Source organism: Simochromis diagramma, unplaced genomic scaffold, assembly GCF_900408965.1.
Source record: "Simochromis diagramma unplaced genomic scaffold, fSimDia1.1 OVJJ01000096.1, whole genome shotgun sequence".
In the NCBI taxonomy this organism is placed as follows: domain Eukaryota; kingdom Metazoa; phylum Chordata; class Actinopteri; order Cichliformes; family Cichlidae; genus Simochromis; species Simochromis diagramma.
The window spans coordinates 23586-32667 of NW_024386966.1; the positions used below are offsets into that span (position 1 = coordinate 23586).

The 9082-nt window shown below is 45.1% G+C and overlaps 1 long non-coding RNA gene across 1 annotated transcript; it reads right to left on the reverse strand.

The window, feature by feature from the left end:
- Positions 1-4032: 4032 nt before the first annotated feature.
- LOC120737805 lies at positions 4033-6149 on the reverse strand. The gene is made up of 2 exons (XR_005696839.1): positions 6103-6149; positions 4033-5958 (listed from the first exon to the last, which is right to left on the reverse strand). It is a non-coding gene; the product is annotated as an uncharacterized LOC120737805 (long non-coding RNA).
- Between the last annotated feature and the right edge of the window lie 2933 nt (positions 6150-9082).

The window sequence follows — 9082 nt, forward strand, 5'->3', positions numbered from 1 at the left end:
CACAAGCTTCTAAGAAAACTGCCTGAGTGGATAGTACAGAGATGGAGCCGCATTGTGGTGGAGGAGCTAGACAAAAGCCAAGACTACCCCAACTTCGCTCGCTTTCACAAAGTTCATACAAAATGAAGTTAAAGTAAAGTTTGTATTCCTGTTGCCTCACCATTCCTAATGAGCGAAAGGGCATCAGAAGAGCGGCACGTTAAAAGAGCGAAGGCACTCAGTACTACCATCCAACCAAAGTCTCCACCAATCCCAGTATCTATTTCTAGACCTAACCCCCCATGTTTGTTTTGCAAAGAAGGATCGCACGGCATAGCTAAGTGTCCCGCTTTTGCAGCGAAAACTAGTGATGACAAGAAAGCTTTCATTCAAGAAAATCATCTCTGCTTTGGGTGTTTGAGAAGGGGTCATGTAACCAAAGAAGGCAGAGTACGTCACTCCTGTAGTAAGTGTGGTCGGCGTCACCCCACCTGTCTACACACAGAAAGAGTGAATGAACCTAAAGAAAGGAAAACTGAGGATTCTAAATCCCCAGATGAAGGTGCAAACAAGGAAGTGCATAATGTTATGACTCATGCACTAACAAGGAAAACATCTTCCACATCCAGCATAGTACCAGTATTTGTGTCAGTTGCATCTGAGCCTGAGAAAGAAATACTTACATATGCCCTGCTTGACACCCAGAGTGACTCATCCTTTATTTTAGAGGATTTGGCCTCAGAACTAAATGTAGACACCCAACCAGTGCAGTTAAAGCTTAGCACCATGACTTCCGTCAACACGGTTGTTGCAAGTAAACTTGCCAACAACTTACCATGGGTTTGACTCTGAGACTTGTGTCCGTATAGAACAAGCCTACTCTCGTGACTAGGGATGGGTACCGGTATCCGGTGCCATCATGGCACCGGTTCTGACATAAACGGTAGTAACCAGACCGAAAAGCAGCGCACATTTCGGTGCTTTATTTCGGTGCTTTTTTTTTTCCTGAGCTGTGATACACTTTATATTCTAGCCAATCATTTTACGTTTCCGAGGATAGTAGGCGGGTCCAGGTACGTATGTTCTTTTAGAGCAGACTACAGATTAAAAATGCCCAAAGCGAAGCGCTCAAAGTCTGGCTGTACTTCATAGCAAAATATGCAAACTCAGCAGCCTGCAACAAGTGCTTTAAGCTGATACTGTGATACTGTCAAACTCCTCGAATCTGATGAAACACCTGGCGACACATAGCGTTTTTTTTAAAAGCCGAGAAATGCGCCATATTTTATAGCTTGCTGCGAGACCTCACACCGAGCACATCTACTGCGGGTGGGTTGCCAGGTTATCGGACCCGAGCAACATCCCCCAAAAACCCGAAGAATAGAGTCCTGGCCCCTAGCCCTGCCAGTGTAGCAGAAATGATGAGGATGATGATGCAGCAGCAGCCGTTCTTCTCTGCGTGTGTAGCTTAATGTTGTTCGTGTGTAATTTACGTTGAGTAGGCTAACCACGTTATTACATTAATGCATGTAAGGTGAACTAGCAAACATCATCATAGCTACATGCAGCTGTCTTCTTGTTTGATGGCAGATACTCCCTTCACCCTGGCCAAAAAGGCTAAAATGACCAAAGAAAAAGTGGAAAATAGCTAAACATGAGAGGTTTTTGGACAAAGTTTGTGTTTTTTCCATTGTTTAAGCACTGCTTCCAGCCAAGAGTGATACCATATATGCCCCATAGCTGCAGAAAAGGCTAACATTGTTATCTTTTTACAAAAAAACAGCTGAACATGAGAGGTTTTTGGGCCAATTTTGTGTTCTCCATACTTTAAGCACCGGTTCGAGCACCGGTTCGAGCACCGTTTAAGCACCGGCACCGTTTCAAAAGTACCGGTTTGGCACCGGTATCGGATAAAACCTAAACGATACCCATCCCTACTCGTGACTTTATCCCAGTTGACAAGTCTCATATCCCTACCAAGGAAACTGCACTACAGTGGCCACACCTTGAAGGCTTAGCTGACAAGTTACAGCCATTGCAGAACTGTGAAGTAGGTCTATTGATTGGTTATGACTGCCCATCAGCACTAGCCCCCCTAGAGATAGTCACAGGCAAAATGAACGAACCTTTCGCAAAAAGAACCCTACTAGGATGGAGTATTATTGGTTCTGGTAATCCCCACCTAGACAGAGAAGGTAACCAGAGCTATGTGCACAGGATCACAGTCAATACCCATACCATCAGCCACAGATGTGCTCAAAGTCCTAGAGACTGAATGTCAGAGTGTTCCTCCTTCTCTTTCCCATCATTCATGCTGGCAGTGGAGGAGATTTGGATGTTGGACTGTGTTTTGGATGATGTGTGTATGTTTGTGTTGGACTGCTGTCTGTAAAGCAAACGCACATTTTGCTTTGGATTTCAGTGTCAGACAGACTTTAAGGTGGAATGACGAGTTGGAGAGTTTCACAGTGAATTATCCAGTGGAGGATTTTTCTTCTTCTTTCAAGGTTTGAAATGTGAACCTTGTTCTGCTGTAGTCAATGGACTAAACCAGAGAAGAAGAAAACAGACTTTACCATGAAGATCCTCAGTGTGGATCAGTATAATATCAGCCTGATGTCTGCAGTTTAGTGTCAGCACAACTTTCACATCATATTCATCTCAGCACAACTAAAACATGCTGACTGACCTCAGAGTTTCAAGTCCACATGCTGGACTCTCCAGGAAACCACACAGATGCTTCACTCCTGAATCCTGCAGCTTGTTGTTGTTCAGGTCCAGCTGTCTCAGATGGGAGGGGTTGGACTTCAGTGCTGCTGCCAGATAATCACAGCTGATCTCTGACAAACCACAGCCCCTCAATCTGTATAAAGAATGAAAGATGTAAGTTTATTAGACAAAGTGTGAGCTTGAAATCATTCAGTGTTTCATCATCTGTTCAGAGCTGAAGAAGGTTCAGAATGTAGAAGTTTAGAAAATGGAAACTCCAAACAGCTGAAGCCAACAGGAAGCAGCTTCAAACAGGAAACTGTGCAGAGTTTCAGACTATATGTCCTAATGCAGCCAGTTGGAGTTTGGAGATTTGAATCTCTGTTCTGTGACTGTTCTTCAAAGGCTGGTAAATAATCAACTTCAAAGTTATCTGGATGAAAATATGATTTTATCTCCCTTCCAGTCTGGTTTTAGGAAACTGCTTTGATAAAAGTTCTCAAAGACGTCTATGAAGCGCTGGATGCAAAGAACTACTGTGCAGCTCTTTTTATTGATCTATCAAAAGCCTTTGACACTGTTGACCACAACAAAAAATCTTCTGGCACAACTTCACCTACTTCCAAGTTGCGTGGAGAGGATGAGGATCTAACAGCACAGGAACTCCAGCAACACTCAGTAACAGCTGCTCCCAGTCCCTTGGTTTTATGAGCTGAGCTGCTGACCACAGCATTTTATGTCATAGATTACTGGAAATAGGCCTTTCAGACCGAGCAGCTGGCTGGTTCTCTAATGTTCTTTTGGACATCAGCAGTGCGTTCAGCTCAATGGTCTCTCTTACAGCTTTTTAAATGTCACTAAACGAGTGCACAGGGTTCTGTCCTGGGCTACTTATGTCAACGGTGTGGCACAAAATCTAGATGCATCTGTTCATTTTATACCATCAACATAGTTTTCAAACCATTACAGCAGCTGTTGATAGTATTCAGTCTCAGCTGGCTCAGACTGGCTTTAAATGTAGAAAAATACCAAAGTCATGTTGTTCACAAACAGAAAGAGGGTCCGGCTTTATTTCCTTCTCCTGTATCTGCTCAAAGTATTTCTATTGAAACTGTGGCCTCGTACACATACCTCGGTATTGTGGTTGATGACAGTCGTTCCTATAAGCCACACATTGAACATCTAATAAAGACACTGAGGCTGAAGTTGTGCTTCTCTTCGAGGAACAGTTCATGTTTCACAGGAAAAAGCTTGTTGCTGCCACCTTTTTTTTACCTACCCTTGATTTCCTTGAATCATTTCTTCCAGTTGGTCCAACAAGACAGACTAAGTGTTGGACATGTGTTGTGGCTCCATTAGGGGAGCTTCTAAATGTGATGTGATGGCCCCTCTGGGTCTGTCAGGTCACAGCACTGAAGAGAGCTCAAACTGGGCACACAGTTGTTCCAGTCTGGACCAAAGACTCTATACTGGGACTGAGGGACTGCTTTGACTGCACCCACTGGGACTTTTTAAAGGCTCATGTTCTCACTTAGATCATCGATTTCTACTTACATTTCTTTCTGGGAAAAATGGGGATTACTTTGGAAACAGGAAGTATTTTCCCCAATAAGCAGCCCTGGATTAGTAAATCACTCCAACATGTTCTCAGGCAGAAGAAGCTGTCTTGTTATGAGGGAGAGAAGAAAAAGATTGAGGCACAGAAACTTGTTGAAAGAGAGATAAAGCAGCTAAAATCAGGTGTAAAAGTAAAGCAGAGGATGAGCTGAATAAAGGACACTCAAGGCTGGCTTGGAAAGGAATGAAGTCCATGGTGGGGATGCAGAACAAGGAGCAAAGATGAATGTGATGCTGAATCAGCAGAAGACTTGGACTCATTGGATTCCAGCTTTGATATCATTGATTTCAATGAAGAGCTTTGTGATTGTAGCAAAGGGCTGGTAGCTCTGAGAGTCCCACTGATGAGGTATTTGTGTGGAAATCTCTTAGTGGGACCAAAGAGAGAAAAAGCCCTGGTCCTGATGCTGTGGGAGGGAAATGATTGAAGTGTGCTGTGAGGAACTGACTGGGAGATTTTCACACATTTTCCAGTCCTCCTTGGAACAACAGGAAGTTCCCAGCATATGGAAACCAAGGTTAAGTGTCCTATGGCACTCAGTGATGATGGTGCTGTGGCCCCACCACCTCCACCTCTTTGTAAAGGAACTAACTGTAATCTGAAGCTTCAAATGGAACTAAGACTTCCTCCACTAGGTGGCAGTGTCTGATGAGAAAGTGTTAGTGGAGCTGGCCTGGAGTCAGAAACAGGAAGATGCAGGATTTGGGCTGAAATGGGGAAAAGTGGTTAGCACTAGTGCCTTAAAGCAAGAAGGTTGTAGGTTGAAGCTTGTTGGCCTTTCTGTGGAGGTTGGATGTTCTCCCACAGTCCAATGAAATGCTGCTTAGGTTCATTGGTGCTTCTAAATTGGCTGTAGGTGTGGATGTGAGAGAGTGCTTCTCTGTCTCTCTCTGTTGGCCCTGTGATGGACTGCTCACCTGTGCAGGTGGACCACGCCTCTTGCCCTATGACAGCTAGGGCACAGGCTGCAGCCCTGTGAGCCTAAGCTGAATAAACAGTTAGCAAAAATGATCCATAGATGGCCTGAAATCCCCCAGTTAGCAGTTTGGTAGATAGCTATGACATGCTAATCCCATCCAGCAGCTGTATTCTACCTGTAAGCTGATCCCTGCTGAGCCAAAGCACTTTTTCATATACAAATTACAACCTTTAATAGAAACCTATTGGTCAGCATCTTATTAGCCTGCTGTTAGCTTCATTCCACATAAAACTGAGAGAAACTAACAGAGTTGATAAAGAATAAAGAGAAATGTGCTGATTTAAAGCCTTTGAAGTGCTTCAGATGATCTCTGTCCACTTCTGTCCACTCATTCATTCATGTAAGCTTTCTAATGCAGCTTTGATCTTCACAGTCTGCTTCATGAAACTCATTCTAACCCTGAATGTCAGAGTGTTCCTCCTTCTCTTTCCCATCATTCATGCTGGCAGTGGAGGAGATTTGGATGTTGGACTGTGTTTTGGATGATGTGTGTATGTTTGTGTTGGACTGCTGTCTGTAAAGCAAACGCACATTTTGCTTTGGATTTCAGTGTCAGACAGACTTTAAGGTGGAATGACGAGTTGGAGAGTTTCACAGTGAATTATCCAGTGGAGGATTTTTCTTCTTCTTTGAAGGTTTGAAATGTGAACATTGTTCTGCTGCAGTCAATGGACTAAACCAGAGAAGAAGAAAACAGACTTTACCATGAAGATCCTCAGTGTGGATCAGTATAATATCAGCCTGATGTCTGCAGTTTAGTGTCAGCACAACTTTCACATCATATTCATCTCAGCACAACTAAAACATGCTGACTGACCTCAGAGTTTCAAGTCCACATCCTGGACTCTCCAGGAAACCACACAGATGCTTCACTCCTGAATCCTGCAGGTTGTTGTTGGAGCTCAGGTCCAGCTGTCTCAGATGGGAGGGGTTGGACTTCAGTGCTGCTGCCAGATAATCACAGCTGATCTCTGACAAACCACAGAGACTCAATCTGTATAAAGAATGAAAGATGTAAGTTTATTAGACAAAGTGTGAGCTTGAAATCATTCAGTGTTTCATCATCTGTTCAGAGCTGAAGAAGGTTCAGAATCAGAAAATGGAAACTCCAAACAGCTGAAGCCAACAGGAACAAACTGGACAAAGTTTATTCCAACATTAAAATGGGCTACAGGGCCAGACCTTTGCCACATCTGGGTCAGTCTGACCCCTTGTCACTGTTTCTAATCCCTGCATATGCCCCCCTCAAGAAAACTGCTCCTACCATCACAAAGAATATTACCATATGGCCAGAGGGTGCCTCTCAGCAGCTGCAGGACTGTTTTGACAGGACTAACTGGGATATCTTTGAACATCAGGACTTAGAAATGCTCACAGACAGTGTTCTCTGCTATATAAAACACTGCATAGACACTGTTACAGCAGTCAAATGGATCCGGGCTTATCCCAACCAAAAGCCCTGGATGACCCGGGAGGTCAGGCAGCTGCTGAAGGAGAGGAACATTGCGTTCAGGTCTGGCAACAGGGATCACTACACCACAGCCCGATCCAACCTGAAGAGAGGCATCAGAGAGGCGAAGGGGGACTATAGGAGGAGGATTGAGGACCATCTGAAGAGTAATACCAGCCGGCAAGTGTGGCAAGGCATCCAGCACCTAACCAACTATAAGATCAATCTCAGAGCTGCGGACGGTGACCTGGAGCTGGCAGAGGAGCTGAATATCTTCTTCGCCCGCTTTGAGACCAGGGTACCGGAGGTATTGGAGCCACAGCAGCAACACGCCACCCATAGCAGCACCACCCTCACTCTGGAAGAGCACGAGGTGAGGCGCATGCTGCAGGCTGTTAACCCGAGGAAGGCAGCGGGTCCTGATGGTGTGCCAGGTCGAATATTGAGGGATTGTGCAGAACAGCTGGCGGGGATCTTCACCAGGATCTTCACCAAATCCCTCGCACAGGCGACTGTCCCACTCTGCCTGAAGTCCTCCACCATAGTCCCCTTGCCTAAGAAGCCCCACATCACCGGCCTGAATGACTACAGACCGGTGGCACTCACCCCAGTGGTAATGAAATGCTTTGATAAGCTGGTCCGCAGACACATCACAGCAGCCCTGCCCCGCAGCCTGGATCCACATCAGTTTGCCTACAGAGCAAACCGGTCCACTGAAGACGCTGTAGCCACAGCACTCCATGCTGCATTAACACACCTGGAAGAGCATGGTAGCTATGTGCGGATGCTCTTCGTGGATTACTGCTCAGCTTTTAACACCATCCTTCCACACCAACTGGTGGCCAAGCTACAAGACCTGGGGCTTCCATACAGCACCTGCATGTGGTTCAATAGCTTCCTCTCGGGCCGTAGACAGAGAGTCAGAGTTGGCCATCACACATCCTCAGCCCTGAGTCTCAGCACTGGCTCACCCCAGGGCTGTGTGCTCAGTCCACTGCTCTACTCTCTCTACACACACGACTGCACTCCTCGCCACCACAGCAACATCTTTGTGAAATTTGCAGACGACACCACAGTGGTGGGGCTCATTTCCAAGGGAGACGAGTCTACGTACAGAGACGAGGTGGAGCAGCTGACGTCATGGTGTAAGGCCAATAACCTCCTCCTCAACACTTCAAAAACCAAAGAACTCATAATAGACTTCAGAAGGAAAAAGGCAGAGATCCAACCACTATTCATAAATGGGGACTGTGTAGAAAGGGTGGCAAGCTTCCGCTTCCTGGGAGTCAATATAGAGGAGAACCTTTCCTGGAGTGTGAACACCTCCGAGCTGCTGAAAAAGGCCCAACAGAGACTGTACTTCCTGAGAATTCTCAGGAGGAATAACATCACACAGAGACTGCTGGTGTCCTTCTACAGAGCGACCATTGAGAGTGTTCTAACTTACTGCATATGTATTTGGTACACTAGCTGCACAGGGGCTCAGAGGAAAGCACTCCAAGGGATCATCAACACCGCCCAAAAGATCACTGGCTGCCCTCTCCCTGCACTGGAAGTTCTACACAATGCCCACTGTTTTAAAAAGGCCCAAAACATCATAAAAGACACCTCACATCCTGGCCACTCCCTGTTCGAACTGTTGCCCTCAGGCAGACGGTACAGGGCAATCAGAGCAAGGACTAATAGACTCAAACACAGCTGTTATCCAACTGCAATAACACATCTGAATACTACAAAAAAAATGTCCATCACGCCACTCTTGTGTTAATCTATGCAAGGTCTGAAGCATGTGTGTGGGAATGTATGTGAATGTTTTACTGTTACATCTTATTAGTATTTTAAGTATTCTATTTTATTTATTGAATTTTATTGTTTTATTTATATTTTGATATGGCTAGGGATGATGCAATGATCGGGGACCATTCTTAATTTCGTTGTTCCTGTGACAATGACAATAAAGTTTCTGATTCTGAAGCAGCTTCAAACAGACACAAAAAGAGAAAAAACTCTGAACGTTTCACATTAAAGTCTTACATTTATCATAAAAACAGGACAAAGACTTGAAAAAGTTGTGTTTTTCCTTCCAGGAACCACAAGGCTTCACTTTTAAAGGTGAAGTGTGAAAAGAAAGGGACATATGCAACAAGGTAATACGAGAACATCATCACCACACAAGCTGAAGTGATTCAAAATGGCTGACCCGTGAGAAAACCCCGTGTGTTTCTCCCACAGTGAAAACGTGGTCAGCGTTAAAGCTGCGAGTTATGAGAATTAGGCTAGTTAGCTTGTCAATTAGCCGGATGCGCCATTGCCCAGTTTAACTCACCAGCACACTTCTATGTCCAAC